General features: G+C 31.9%; 1 protein-coding gene and 1 long non-coding RNA gene across 4 annotated transcripts in view; one reads left to right on the top strand and one right to left on the bottom strand.

Annotated features, from left to right (window-relative positions):
* LOC143305473 (uncharacterized) overlaps window positions 1–15,326 on the top strand; it is a 53,925-nt gene extending 38,599 nt beyond the window's left edge. For both annotated transcript variants that reach the window (XR_013062439.1, XR_013062438.1), the window contains exon 3: window positions 14,117–15,326. This is a non-coding gene — a long non-coding RNA (uncharacterized LOC143305473). The remainder of the gene's footprint in view (window positions 1–14,116) is intronic.
* Window positions 1–16,244, bottom strand: part of dpr1 (defective proboscis extension response 1) — a 221,829-nt gene that overhangs the window by 4,483 nt on the left and 201,102 nt on the right. The gene's annotated exons all lie outside the window — the stretch shown is intronic.

Below are 16,244 nucleotides of genomic sequence, written 5' to 3'. Positions count from 1 at the left end.
ATTATCAATGAAATGTTTATATAGTCATTTTTACTAAATTTTAAGTTTTCAAATGATATATCATAAGCGGTATTCTGAAATACTTTTATGTCATGAAATTAAGTCAGATTTTCCATGTTTCAAAACCTAACGTCACCCAAAATTATGAGTCTGAAAATATATCAATATTATCCACATCATTTTTAAACGAAAAATATATCAATATTATCCACATCTTTTTTAAACGAAAAATAGGTAGCTGACATTCGAAACGGAAGTTAGCATGCACATTCGACGAATCCACGGGACAGTTTTTTACCATCAAAAATCAGGTTTCTTGTTCCGGCAGTGCAAATGAGTTACGGATCTGTTTCGAAGTGTAATTAACACGAGCAAAGTGCACGAATTCATCTCTTTTCCATGCTCGATGGATGCACTGGACACCGCGAATAAATAAATATTCAAATATGCATAACAGCCACGGATGGAGAATTTTCGTCCACATTTTAAACTTGTTCAACTTTATCTTTTTTTTCAATTCCTTTGACTTTGTATTTCAGAGTCAATTAAATTTTAATTCTGGGATTTAAACGTAATTGAACGTTGAAGCAATGAGATGTTAATTTCAAAAATTGGTTGCATTTAGAATTGAAGATAATATTAAAATAGCATATACAAGGTATATACTTGCAATAATGAATTACTATCATTTTTAATATTTCAAAATTATAAAATAAAATACAAGATAGTTGCAATAATTAATTGCGACTATTTTTGAATTGAAAAAAATTGATTAAAATCTCCGGTGTAATTGCTTTTGCTATTTCGAAAAATTTGAAATGCAAAGTACGATGCGAGGATAAAAGCAAAAATAGAATAATTTTCTTCCTTTCTATTCGATTTACGAAACTTCAGTGTAATTTTGTACACGACCGTCGTCTCGCGACGCGTTCACCTTTTTGATTTATTATTTGGCTGCGTTGCTTTTTGATTTATCGCGTCCCATGGGATATCCAGCTTGTTTTTTCACCGGGCGTGAAATAAAATTTCTCGTGTAGGTATATTCGGGCGCGGGGGTCAAGGGTTGCTTTCGCTACTAATTTCACCATGGCGTACACCTTACTTGCAGTTGCACATCACGCGCTATACGATTTACGTGATGCGACGGGGCTCGTGACGAGCTGTTCCACCACTACGAAACACGGTACATCCCTTATGCAGTAATTTCGTCTGCAAAATCTCGTGGGTAGCCTATTGAGACTACTGATTTACAAGCAACCTCTGAATAAAGTGCCTTAAATGAAGTATGAAAGATTGTTTTTTAGGAGTAGCAATCAGAAATCCATTGTTTTTTTAATAAGTTGACTATCCATGTTGACTATCTATATTTTGAAATTTGCCATTTAACAAGCAACAACCTAACAGATTTAGCTTAATTAAATATTCCTTCAGACTGAATGCACATTCATAGCTGAAGAATTATATTCACGGTTACTTACCAAACTTATTAATTAGCCATATTACGAACAACGATATTGTGCAGAATGAAATGTTAATAATATTTTATTAGTTACTAAAGGTAATAGGATAATAACAGAGGATAAAATGAATTTTAATAATACAAGGGTTATGTGTTTAAACGGTAACATTTTTCCTGAATATTTAATTAACACGCCACGTTGAGCTTTCTGAAGAGCTATGAACACATAATTGTTTTAAATCCGTATTTAAACTTGTGCGTTTATTAATTTTTCACTCTGATGTTTTATGCTCAGTCCAGTGAAATTTCAACTGTATAATTTGTAGTTTAAAGAGAACGAATGATATTTTAATTATTTCAAATTTCTCTTTAAATATAGTATTTATTTTTGAATACCAAATGTTAGGGCATCCTTATAATTAAATTATATAGTTCTAATTACTGACAACTTCTGTTTTAAATTAAATCTCTTATCCCAAATTAATGTTATTATTTATTGTTGACTGCTCTAATTACTTTCAGTCTTTTCAAAGAAAAAATAATCTAATTATTGCAACTAAAGTATTTTAAAATTATTCATCTAATTATTTTTTAATTTTAAAATTAAATTTTTTTGGTGCACTTAGACAGCAATTATAAATAAAAGAGTATCTAATTTCCTTTAATTAAAGTGACTGCAATTTGATTTTTCCTGACATTAAGAATCGAATTAATTCGCATCCTTTGTAGAGGCTAAAACTGTTAGCAACTCGCTAAAGACAATTATCCAGTGTTCCTTGACCACTCTAATCGCATTTTTAAGCGGAAAAAAGGTAAAACGATAAAGGCAAAGAGACTGGGAAAAATAGTTGAGAGTAAAGAGAGTCAAGTACACAGATAAGCGGAGTACCAGCCAGATAGGGTGAGAATAAAAGAAGGAAAGGGGATGATATATATGGAGAGTAACGAGCGATAAGGAATACAGCGTATAAAATTGTCTATAACTTAGGATAGTTTTCTTTTATTTAACATTTACTATGATTTACTGTTTCACTATGATTAGATTTTATTTTTGCTATAACTTTTGTTTAATTTAGAATATTCTCTCATATTTTTATCCAAATGATGAGTAAAATAATTTGTACATGGTTCTATGAAATATAATTGATTAACAAAATACATCTACGTAAATTAATAATTTTCCATTGATTTAAGATTTTATCATACTTGAAAAATCTTTTAATTTTGTTACCATTATATAAAGCCTTTACTAAATACATAGTTAAAATCCATGCCAAAATCACCGAGGCGAAGTTGAATCATCTTGAAATTCAAGATGCTTGTTGCACCCATGAAAGCAACACCTACACTAAGGTACATTGTAATAACGAGATAGATTTCAACAACAGTTCCTTGTTATAACTATACAGGAACATAACAGGTTTCAGGGTGGAAGCTACTTGATGGATTTCTACCGTAAATTAACTGCTACTGACATTAACCAATATCACTAAAAAATATGTAATTAAAATAATTACTAAACCTTTGAACGGTGAACCATCTCAAATTTTAATTAAAATTTGGATTGCATATTATTTTCATTTTCTAAATTTTACACTGTGCCTATAAAAATGACTCCTCCAATATATCTTCACATTTCTTTATTACAAAAGTGCCTAAATTTTTAAAATAAAATTTTACTTTAAAACCTATAATTACTAAATATTTCCAAAATTCTGAATGGACATTCTCATTTTACCCTTCATTATTATTTTTACCCTTCAACATCTATTGATCTAAATAGGTGAAAGTAGAGCAGAAAATTGTCTACATGAACCAGAAACTTCCAAGAAGAAAAAGAAATTATTTTTAGAGTCCCATTGACCAACAAAGGCAAAGAATTTCCACGAAAGGCAACAGTTTCGACGCGCAAGAACCGTGCATTCTTCGCTCGTTATTCACTTTAATTAACCGTGATTCATCAGGAAGCATACAGTTGGTAGGGGGACAAATCTTTCGCGAAGCGGATCTAGCTCGAAAACGAAGGTAGCAGGCCGATTCGTCTTCATTAATTACTCGCGTCGGGACGCGGCCTTTGAAGCTGCGGTTGCTGCATTACTTCCGTGGATGCATCAAACCTCGTGACTCGTTGGCTGTTACGTTTCACGGTTAAATTAATTCGAGCAGTATCAGCAACTTCCTGTCGAAGGCCAGCCGGAAATGAAGCGTTTCTAAGCGACTGGACGCTTTACTGTTAACTATCATCGACCGAGAGGAAGAGAATTTTATTTCAAGACGCGTTCTCAAATATTTTCTAATGCTTCAAATTTAAGAGTATTTTAATAATAATAAATTGTTTTAATCTTTTAATATTAAAATTTGCTTTTTAAAATAAATTTCAATAAAATTCCATAGTAGAAATCCCCCCGACCTCTTGGTCAATTGATCCCAGCTCGCTAATTATACCAGTTGGAAGATTACAAGGCTCTCAAACAAGCCATGGAGGAAGTTGGAAACACCGGAAATTCGATGGTTTTCAAACGAGCTCTTCTGCTACTTCAGTCTCGATCGTGTCTCATCATTTCAAAGACACTTTGCGACAGCTTCCCTCGTTCACTTTTCATTTACCGTCTTTGGTATACAGTTTAATGGTACTTCGTGGTCATTGAATGATGTCACGAAAGCTTAATTCCTAACTGAATGTCCCCATTGAACGGAGTTGATGAGAATTTCCCTCATTCAAAGTTTTACTTGCTTGCAGAGGTTGTTTTGAATGATAATTCTACGGTTTGCCATGTAGAACTTTGATGGCGAACTGGTGAATGAAATCACTCAGTCGATGTTACATTCACTTAAAATTTAAATCGTTCAAATAAAAAGAAATATTTAAAAAATCAGCGAATTTCTAACCCTGTTAATATAATTAATAATTAATTCTAATTCACTTTTCCAGTCAACTTTTATTTAGTATTTATTATTCTGGTTAATTAAATAATATACCATGAATCGAAAAGGAATTTAATGACACAACTTTGCAAGCACCTAAAAACGATTATTTCCCGAACAATTTCAAAGGGTGGTCGAAAACACTTCTCAGACAATTTCTGAAGTGAACTCCAAGCTGGTCGCCCAGTGTCCTTTTCCCTGAAACATCGGTTAAAACTTTCCTCGCTGATGGCGAACGGTATCAAATGGTTGGTAAGAACGCAAGACTCGCTGAACATGGAGCAATTACCGACAAATATTCATTTCCTTCGTGGAATTTCAACGGTTTAAGAGCGTCGAGCGAATTGAAATCTGTGAATTCGTCGACTCATTCCAGCTTGCACGAATCAACGCCTCCTGGCCACGGTTTAGAATGCTTTTAACACGATGCAGCTGTTGTTGGAAGGCAACGACCATGAAAGGGCACTGTTTTATATGGTGCTTTCGAATTAATGGAAATTTTTTTTCAAAGATTGGCGCACTATTAAAAGTATCAGAAATAAATTTTATGGCATGAAATGCAGGAGAAGGATGTGCTAATTTTATATAAAATTCGTAAAATTTTTTCTTCTAAAGACTGGATATACTAAGTTTAGAATGTTTTATACTTAATATAATATTAAATAATTAAACCAATCAAAGATATAAAAAAAATAAAAATGAGTAATTTTTAATTATCATATTAAGAAATTAGAAATATTAATATAATAATCATTCAGTATAATATTTTCAACAATTTTTCTATTTATTTAATTCACAATTTTATTTCCTTCATTTTACTTACAGAATTTAGTAATTTAATTTCGTATAAATCCAAATCAATTCTGTTTGATATATTTAATTTAGCATGACACTAAACTGTCACAATTTATTGCGTTAAACATTTTCATCAGGATCAAATTACCATTCACATTATAAGTGCGAATCGATCATTTCAAATGAACCTCGTTTCTATTTTAATTGTTTCAATTACTGACAAATGCATTTCCATTAAGTGCAAACACTTTGCAGCTGCTTTCAAAATTAATTTGATTTAATAATTTCAGTGCAAGAAACCTATTAGACTCCGGGCAAAAATTCTATTTCTAATCTGTGTTCTTTCAAAATAAAATTAATTATTCTTTTACAATAATGTAAATTAATTTTAAAAATTAAATACATTTTTAGAAACACTATTAAAAATATTGTAACAATATTCATAAAATAAACAGAAGAAGCATTAAAATTTATTTTTAACCTTTCATATAATTTTGAATGAAATATTGAATTTTCCGTGCTTATTATATAATTCCTTTTCATGTGACTGACATATTTATCATTCCGTTTATCTAAAACGAGCTATGACACAATTTAAACGTTGAAATTTCACTGGAATGCTTAAAACAGTCGTGCCAGTTCATCGTTGTTTGCTGTTTGCCACGGTTTTCTTTCATTTCCCTAATTAAATCATATTTAGGTTACTATAATGTGGGTCACCTCCTAAGGGGACGCTCTGAGGCAACTTTTATCAAAGTTTCATTGTTTCTGAATTATTTCATCTAACAATCGAATCATCTGCTATTTATATAACTAGCCAACAAAAAAGAAAATAGAAATGGAATTATATTACTATAACCAGATCGAAAATTCTATGCGTTTTCAGTTAAAATCCCCCCAAAATAAAAGTGTGAGTCCTTTGATGTATGACAAGTTCTTTTTTTAAGGATATTTGAAGGTTTTTTTATTTAAAATTTAATTGCAGAACATCAATATTTGAATGAGATGAATGGTGCACAGAAATATAAAAAAAGGGATGGTTGAAAAAATGATGGAAACTTTTCTCTTTTATACTGTTTCCCTTTTGACATAGATTTATTTAGTTTTTTTGTTACTATTGATTATAAAAAGAACTATTTAAAACTTCACAGAACCTCCAGTCAAAAAATTCTATTATATTTTTGTATACGAATTCTTTCCAAAGAGTCGATTTGGAAACGTAGAAAATATGATATGACTTGACGAACCATAGATCCAGAAAATTAATAGAAATAAAAAACAATTCTACAGAGACACTATATTTTGTTTAATATTTAATGCCACTAATTTTACATTAGAAGACCAAGCATGAAGCGAAAAAAGTTTTCAAGTATAAAGCAATTTGAAATTCAAATTAATGTCTTCCCTTTTGTATATCTAAAGGATTTTTAAAATTCTCGCGAAGAAGAAATTTTATTATAAAATCACAAATTTAATATTAAATAAAAAATAGATTTTTTCAATTTAATCATTTAAACTTCAAAATTTTCTAAAAGAATTATAGTTGTGTAAATTAAATACTACATAACGTGACAAAAATGAAGAAGTTGAACGAATCAAATTTTACTACCTTCATCCAAAACACGTCAGCAAGGTAACAACATAGCTTTCGTTGGATCCATGATCCATTTCAAAGAAACATTCTTTTAACTTCACAGGACTTTAATGTCTCTTCAAGCACAGAGAAGAAGAAAAAACACGAAGAAGAGAAAAGAGAGAAGCATGTGGTCGGATACAACCACGAGGATTCGTAGAAGCTTCCTGTAAGATGAGATGATTTCCTTCGAGACCAGATTTCTTAAACCCTTTGTTATTGTCTTCATTTTTATTCTTCGTCTGTCCTTCTGTACAACGACAACCAAAGGGTAGCTCCCTTGCATTTTTTACCAAGACATTCGATTTCACACCGAGATGAGCAAAGCTAAAAATACCCCTTCCTTTTTTTCTTCAGCTCAGCTTCTTTTCTTGGATCAAAAAAAAAAAGCTAACATCTCACGCCCCAATAAATTACTGTTTGCCTGTGAAAATTTTTTCCAAACTTATTTTAATGAAAAGCACTGCAAGCGTGTGTTAATTTTATCCAAGGTAGTTTTAAAGGTAAAGCTTCTCTTCAAGAAATTTTATTTTTATTAGAAAAATGCTTAAACTCGAAAAAGAAAACTCTAATTATATCATAATAATTGCACTTATGTTTCAAAACTATAGTAACGCTTTTCTATCAGTTAATAATTTTTTATTTATTATAAATTATTAATCTTTCTACTGAGTGAAAAGAGATAAGTTAAATATCAGAATTATTGAAATAGTAATTCTGCAACAGATTTAATTGCAATCTTTCCCATATTTACTTCTGCACACAAAGTTTATTAAACATTTAATAATGTACAAAATACTGTTAAATAAATATCACTTCTTTTAGTCAAATAAAACCAATTCCTTCCTTTAAATGCCAATCATAATTGGAATCTCGTAACCCAATATAAAACCAAACGTTTCAATTGTCAATCTACAAACGTTTTACGAGTAATAAATGTATTTAAATGAATATATAACTTCTCGTATATTTTTCACGGTATTCGATTGGAAAATTATTCAATTCCATCGGTTCGATCAGTAAAAGGAATGTAATATACCAAACGGGTGCAAACGCGCTTTCTGTAATAAATCGGTTCAATCAAACACGTGCATGCTTTATCAAGAGAAATCTATTTTCACGCTGTTATCAATTGGATGCTTTTTAATTCAAGCCGTTTGAATTAAACTAAAATTGTCAATTTCTCACGCACAAAAATCAAAGATTTCTTTTCATAGATTTTTCGGACGATTGTTTCATACGGACTATTTTAATCAATCGAACGTCACGGTAAGAAATGAAATATTATAACGCTTCCACGGATGGTAAACACATTCGCGTCGGTATTTGTACAAGGACAGACTGATGTCGAGTGCATCCACACACTTTTCGCAAATATTGAACGAACGTGTGCATCGCGCCTACGCGATTTGACCGAATCAACAACGCCTTATGAAAATCGTGTTCCATCGCGAATCGTGGAAAAAGCACACGAATAGGGTAAATAAATAACGTACGTTTGAGAAACGGGTCATTAACTTGCCCCTTCAAATATGATACAAATATTCGTCTTTTTGATTTTTATTAACATTTTTTTAAAACATGTATCACTTAAGAGACTTAGATTTGGAATGATTAAAAATATTATTGTAATTTACCTGGGCATATTATCGTAAATGTTTGTGAATATTTATTGTAAATTTGTATCAATATTAAAAATATATTGATTTACATTACATCATGCCATCAGAATTTTAAATACGTTAATCTGTTCCATTATACATTCAATGATATTCACAAATGTATATCGATAACCCGAGGGGTTATTTGTTTAACATAGGTGTAATTTTAATTTATTTACAACTTTGAATTTGTATATGAAATGAAAATAAAATATTCAATCCATAAATTCTTTCCCTATAATTAGAATATTTAAATAGATTTCATATTTCCTGATTCATTTTTTCTTCACTGAACAAATAAATTCCAAGCCATTATTTCTTCAACTAAGGAACTTCGACAGAAAGGAAAGCTTCTCCATACTCGAAGGAGAGCTTCCATTCCGATAAAAAATTCATCAAATCAAATACATTTCATTCTGTCCCGGAAAAAAGAGAAACAAAGCGAGAAGAAAGGAACGGTCGACCGTATTCAATCAGTTCCACCTTCAATTTCCACAACTCATTTCCACATAATTTATGAAAAACTGCAATGCATTCGCGGTTAGAGGATACGGAAACAAAGGGAAGAAAGGAGAAATAACGAACTCGACCTCTTCCCCCTATTCCTATCTAAATCGAACAGAAATGAATCTCTTTGGAGTCTTGCGAATGAAAAGAGCAACGAAGACGTTCAATTTGCATATGTTACAATAAAAACTGCAAAATTTATAAAACATACAAAAATTATTTTCATACGGTTTATGAATTTTTCCTGATTTTTCCTGTAATTTACAGTAATGGAATTTGAGAGTAGATTGATGAAAATGTAAAAAAAAAAAATGTATCAATCACTCATGTTCCTGTTTAATGGACATCATGTTTATACAGTAATTCAGCTAGGGTTTTAATAGAAATGAAAATGATCCATGATGGTAGCAAACACAGATCTATCATATCTGTCCTATGAAACTGGATGACCCAGGAATTATAAACGTCCTAGTCGATTCTCGCATTACCATGTTGAAATGAAACGAAAATTGTGCTGAAACAGCGAAACAGTCGATTGAATCGCGGTTTGATGAATCGAATCGCGATTACGCTCGTACTAATTGCGAGTAACAACGGTGTTCTCTTAATTGCTGTGATTACCTATCGAGCTTGATAAACCCTCGAGGCGTTCTAAAAGATGGAAATATACCCTTTAAGAATAATTTTAAATAAAGTACATGGTGTGAAAATAATTTTCAAACACCACACTCAACCTATAATAACTTTCAGTAAAATGGAAAATTTCGACAGGTATTTTATCATTTGCTTTCACAAACATAGAAAAGTTGGATTAAGTAATTATTGTTGAAAAGTATAGTGTTTCTAAAGTTAGAATCAATCTAATCACGGAAATGGTTTCAAATGTATTATACGAACCAAAGAAAGACAAACTTCAGAAATCACTGTGTTTGCTTTCAAAGAATCTCCTGTCTCTGAAGTGCACCGAAGAAACTAGAGATCTATATCTATAATTCTGATCTACCATGCATTATCAAAGAAGATATTGCTGTTAAGTTACAAGCTTCTCATAAAATAGTACCAAGAAAGAGGTCAGTGAAGATCATTACCAGAAGTCGAGGAGAAACCGATCAATTCGGTAGAAAGGGTAGCTATTGTTCGATGGAAAACTAATATCCGGCATTATCGAACAACATACCCACCGAGTTGTCGCTTTATTTATTTTTACTTTCGGCCAGAAGCTGATTACTTTTCCGATATTTACCTCGGTTATTCACTATTAATCACCGTTCAATGATTTCCTATGCGAGCAACATTTTCCTATTTCCCTTTGATTATTTAGAATAGGGGGTAAATATAAACCAGCCCCCTCACCATTTTAACGTTAAAAAATTTTAATATTCTAAGACTTTTAGATTCTAAAATTCCCAAATTCTCAAATTCAAAAATACATACTGCAATGCTAAGATTCTCAAATCACCAAATTCTAAAATTCTAAGATTCTAAAATTTCAAAATTCTAGGATTCTAAAATGCAAAATAATTTATCTACGACTTTTAATTGAAATGTTTTATGTTACACTTTATGATACCCGGTAAATTTTCACGCTAGGAATCGTACACGTGTACATGTATGTACAAGGGGTCACGATTATCCCTGTAAAGACGTCTACGTATATTTATGATCGAATTAACCCACGGAAATACCAAGTGCACCGACATAAATGTGCTCGTATAAATACATGACGACGGTTGCGTTTATATATAAAATCGCCCCCTGGTAGAAGCCAAGTTTTGTAAGGGTAGACAGCATTTCAATTTATGGATTTCGCCATGGTAGACGATGGTTAGGTGAGATCCTGGGACATTCGAAAGCTATCGATTCCAGCAGACGTTTTGCTGAATTCGTACAACTGACGTTTGATCTTCTAGCCAATTCAATTTTATGGGAAATATAGAAAGTTGTCAAATCTTCACATTATCATTAGTGAATTTAGAAAATATATAACAGGGATTCTTTTTGCAAATGGACTGAGAATTATTTTTCAATAAGAAATTGGAAACTTTCGTTTCAGATATTGATTCGTTAGAAAATATTTTCGTTTTAAAAAAAGACAAAGAAATATTGAATATAAAGAGACAAAAACAGTGAACAGACTACCGTCAATAGGAGTCGAGATACCGGAAATTAAGTTGGTCGACGAATTATGCAAATGGTAAATGATCGGCAAGTCGAAGAAGCGGGTATTATCGTTTCTCGATCAGACACCAGCACCAAAGACCGATCCGCGTTATTTAAAATTGAAATTGAACGTCCTCGAGCTTTTAATTAATGCAACGCGTGAACCTTGGTCCGTTTCTCTTTTCACTTTTTGCCAATTAAATTTCGCCATCGACGTTTCTAACGATATTTCATTGTCTCTTTCTTTCTTTTCGCGCCTACTGCGTCCAATTAATACGTATTCGCTTAATTATTCCGTTACAAGAATACGATTGGAATTTGGAACGAGTAATTTGATCAAGATACAAGGACCTCCCATAATAAGTGTTCAATAGGATTTAAATTGGGAATGAAGAGAAAGGTGTAATTAACGCATGAGATGTATGATACACAAATCAGTGATTAATTACACATGAGCCCTTCAAAGGTCTAAGAAATTAATTGATTTGGCGAATGAACAGTGGTCTTATTAATCTTCTTCATTTAAATATTTAATAAATAATTTTAATTTTTCTATTTCTGATGCAATTATATTATTTTTTGAACAGTAATAAAGAAAATTTCCAGGGTTAACAAATTCATTCCATTTTAATAATCATCGCTGTCTCTCAAGATCTAATTAGTGTCTTTAAACTTTTCTTAAATCTTTCAATTAATATCCTCGTTCTTTTACACTCTTCCAATTAATACTTTCGCAACTTTTTCTTATTAATATCCTTCGCATGCTTTCCTGAGTTTCCTCGTTAAATGAAAATTTCAACAGCTCGAAAAGACTCCTTTCCTAAGAATCGACGTACGTGTTCCTTTGCAAAAATTGTTCATTATCAGTTGAACATGAAAGTAACTTTTAAGAGCCGAGTGATTACAACAAAATAATAAAAAATAGTCTTTTTACACATATACTACACTACAAGTGTACAATCTTTCCATTCTTTTTAATTAAAACTATCTGATGTATCCTGTATTCTTTTACTTAATAATTTACTCTTTCCTTTTCTTCATTGTTTAGAACAGAAAATGAGGTTTTTAAACTGAAAAATTCCACGTAATAAAGAAAAATTTCTCACAATCTCACGGAAAGATGGAAAAACGAGCCTTCTTAATTCAAATCGAAGGGTTTGGACCTTTCGCAGGATCTTGGTCAGCGAAGTGCGAGACGAACGTTTACGTTTCCCTGTGTACGTGCTTCGCGTGCCGCTTGTCTATTTGTTCCTGATTTGATTTCGATACCCTGGTGTGATTCACTCAAGGGAATCGCGGAAAAATCTGCGAGGGCGAAATTTTCCAAGCCGACCTTCGAATCACGCGAGGTCCCTTTGGTACCGTCTCCACGGAATCGGTTGATCGAATATCGAAATCCTTTCTGTTTCCATCGAACTAACCGCGCCACGATATTAGTTTCTGTTTGACCAACAAGATTTTACGAGCAATTCCAAATATAATACAAATAATTAAAACATGTGAAAAGCAAAGAAAACTCTGAAAGTCAATAAAGCTACGCTATAATTGGAAATAGTGTATTAAAGCGTTAAATCAAAAAGAAATCTAGCATTAAAATTTAGGTAAATAAAAAATGGAAGCAATAAAATAGCTCTGAATATTATTAAAATCACTAATAATGTAAAATAAAATTTTAAGTGGATTTGCTCATATGTCTGACTAAGCATTGATGTTTCTACTGTGGAAATCTATAATAACTCTCAGATGGCGGACCATGGCGAGAGCCCTAATTTTAATTTAATTTTAAACTTGATTTTTAAAATTATTTTAGATTCTATTATTTATTATTCTAAATTCTGCTATTTTATTTTATTTATTTTTAATGTTCCGGAGCATTCTTTATAATCTAACTAAATACAATATCATCATTATTTCAATCCTGTTAAATTTTTAAAGACAGAATTTAAATACTGTACAGAACAATTTCACTTTTTCACTAATTAAGATTTCACGTTACTTACTTTACTCGCATTCCATATCGAACAGACATTTCATCGATTTCCCACGAGAGTTTCATTCCAATCTATATGTTCGATCAAAAAACTACGTGAAAGATACCATACGGATTATATTAAACTCTGATTACAAATACATTTATAACTATGAACATTAAAATTATTATAACCACCAATGTAAATTATTAAATCAAAAAATTTGAAAATCGATAAAATCAGTAAAAATACATGACACTGAAAAACTAAATATTTTTTAAATCTATCAATATAAAATTAATAAAAATTTAATATCATAATCTTCCCCACGAACTAATTATAAAACCATCAAGCTTGAAATAAAATGAAGTCAGCAAAAGTAGATGACGTTCAAAATTTAAATATTTTCTGAATATATACATATAAAATTAATAGAAATTTTGATATCATAGGTTTCTCTCCGAACTAATAATGTTATTTATCAGAATTTTGCAAACTGCAGGAAAGCAAACGGTATATAAATATTGAAAGGTTCAATCGGATCTGCAGGAAAACAGGATGGATCGTTATGTTTCCATTTAACATTCATCAATTTTGATGGATAACTTGGTGATAGTAATCTGTCGCGCTTTACTGCTCTGCAATAAAATTCATCTTGTTTTATATACTTCCTAGCTGGTCGTTAACTTCGAACATAAAAAACTTGATATCCAAATGTGACAGCTATTTCAAAGTTTTCTCAACAAACATTACTATCATCATCATTATTATTTTATTAACACCGGTATAAACTACTCTATATTAACCCTCCCCCCCCCTCAAATATTTATATTTGCAAAACAGTGCTACACACACACACTCAAACATATAATAATAATAAGCTGAAATATCATGAGTTCCAGTTTTATAAAATTACCAAGGGTTTTTTTCTATGTTACGTACTGGTTTCATTATCTCGTTCTTTTCTTACAAAAACGAATCCCAAGATTCCCATATTCTGTTTCAGGTGTCTAAAGCAACGGCGGTTGTTTCAGAGGGGCCAGAAGAAGTTTCACCATGCTTTCGAGATATCGAGTGTTTTGAGTACTTCTTCGGTATTGGATATCCAGAAGAACTTTCATACATACATACATACACAAGAAGTATCGAATTACCAAGTATCTTCGGGACACCTTCGGTTGCTGCGTTCGATTACCATAGAAATGCGTCGGGAAAATCGTATCTAATGCGAGTATGCATTTTTCAGAAATGCGCATAATGTCAGCCGCATGCATTTACATTTATTGTGCTCGTTGTTTCCCTTTGTTTTTGACATCTTCGCCATACGGATCGAAAGAATGGACTCGGTATCAAAATTCAGATGGCGTTTCGAAACGAAACGTGTATTGTTTCGTTGAGTTTCTTTAGTTCGAAATGAAAATATTGATAAATAAATAGGACTTGTAATACATTAAATTAAAGCTTAAAGTTTACTGAACATGATTATATAAACCGCCTGTCAATATTCTTAACCCAAGATGCGTGGTTGTGGATCGCAACGGACAATCTCAAGTATCCAATTTCAAAAGGTGAAAAGTCTAAGATGATTTCATGACATAAAAGTGTCACAAAATAGCACTTTTGATATGTCAATTTAAAGCTTAAAATTGACTGAAGATGGTGGTATAAATGCTTCATCAATATTTGAAATTCAAAATGACTAATTACTCACTAGAGTAAGGTAAGGATCTTTAAGTTCACAAAAGCCCAAACTTGTTTACAGATTAAATATCGAATCGTATCGACAGTTTTAATCACGTTCATCCCGATATCTAACATAAGTAGCGAGATGATGTTCGCATAATCAGCTCGAACGTTGCCGGAAGTGGCTCGTGAGTGAAGAAGAGGAGGTGGATGGATGGTGGTATAAGGTAAGGGACGAGTGGTTGTGGTTAATAGCATGGGATGCTATGGTGGTATATGGCCTATCTAAGGGTTAAAGGTTATCAAGCGGATGTCTAAGTGACTTGCAAGGCTGCAAGGTTCGCGATCGTTGCTAATCTTGTTAACCCCTTCAGACCCACCCTCTCTCTTGCCTTTCGTTTTCCACTCACTCAACGGATAGCTAAATCGTCGATCTACCGGTTGGATAATTTTCTTTCAACTCGATTGAACATTCAATCGATCAAAAGCATCCTTCGTGGCACATCATTCTTGATCTTTGATCGTTCAACAGAGATTGAAGGATTAAAAATTTCAAATAGTTCTGTGATTCAAAATCGGTTCCAAATTACACTTTTACAATTTAGTTGAATTTTGTCACATAGATAAATTCCAATGAAAACTCATTTTAATTAATTGAAATATGAAAAAATGTGAAATGTATAATTATCAAATATTAAATAAAGTAAATCAATGATCACGTTTTCTATTGTCATTAGAAATCATAAAATCCCATGAAACGCGAGATATTTTAAAATGCCATAAAATAGAATGGAAGTCAAAGAACCATCAATAATCCTCTGATAGAACATACAGCTTTCAATCACCGATCCATCATTCATTCAGTGGTCGCGTTGAAAATAAACCAATCTTACGGCTGATCTTGAAAAAACAGGAAAATAACAAAAAAAAGGGGTATACGCGATACGTGGATTCCTTTTTTTCGAGCTTCAACGTACTACACACTACGCGTCATTCTGAAAAGCACGCAGAGTCTAATTAATCTGTCAAATGCAGCCTAGTTCGGCTAGCAGGCGCGCGAAATGTCAAAGAGCTTGTCAAATCTCACCGTTAGCGTCCCGTTACCAGCGTCGGGACGCTTTCATTGAAAAGTATGCGGAAAATGCGACCGGAATGTGTCGAAGGAAAACAAGCAAGATATCTGTTTTCTGGAACGTGCGTCAATCGGTAAACTCTGTGACATCATCCTCGTTTTTTTCCTTCCAAAATCAACGAACAGAAATGTAGGTCGTTCATTTCTTTTTCTTTTTTTTTCAAATGTGTATTTGAAATTGAAATATTTTTTTAAGTGACATATATTTTCTTTTATTAGTCGAAAAATGTTTTTAAGTGTTGAAAAGTTTCTTTAACATTTGTTAGATGATTATTTTCAGAAATAGGTAAACGAAATACTTAAATCGATGATGTAAAAC

This window comes from Osmia lignaria, chromosome 7 (genome assembly GCF_051020975.1).
Source record: "Osmia lignaria lignaria isolate PbOS001 chromosome 7, iyOsmLign1, whole genome shotgun sequence".
Classification (NCBI taxonomy): Eukaryota; Metazoa; Arthropoda; class Insecta; order Hymenoptera; family Megachilidae; genus Osmia; species Osmia lignaria.
This window is presented reverse-complemented; position numbering and strand designations above follow the sequence as displayed.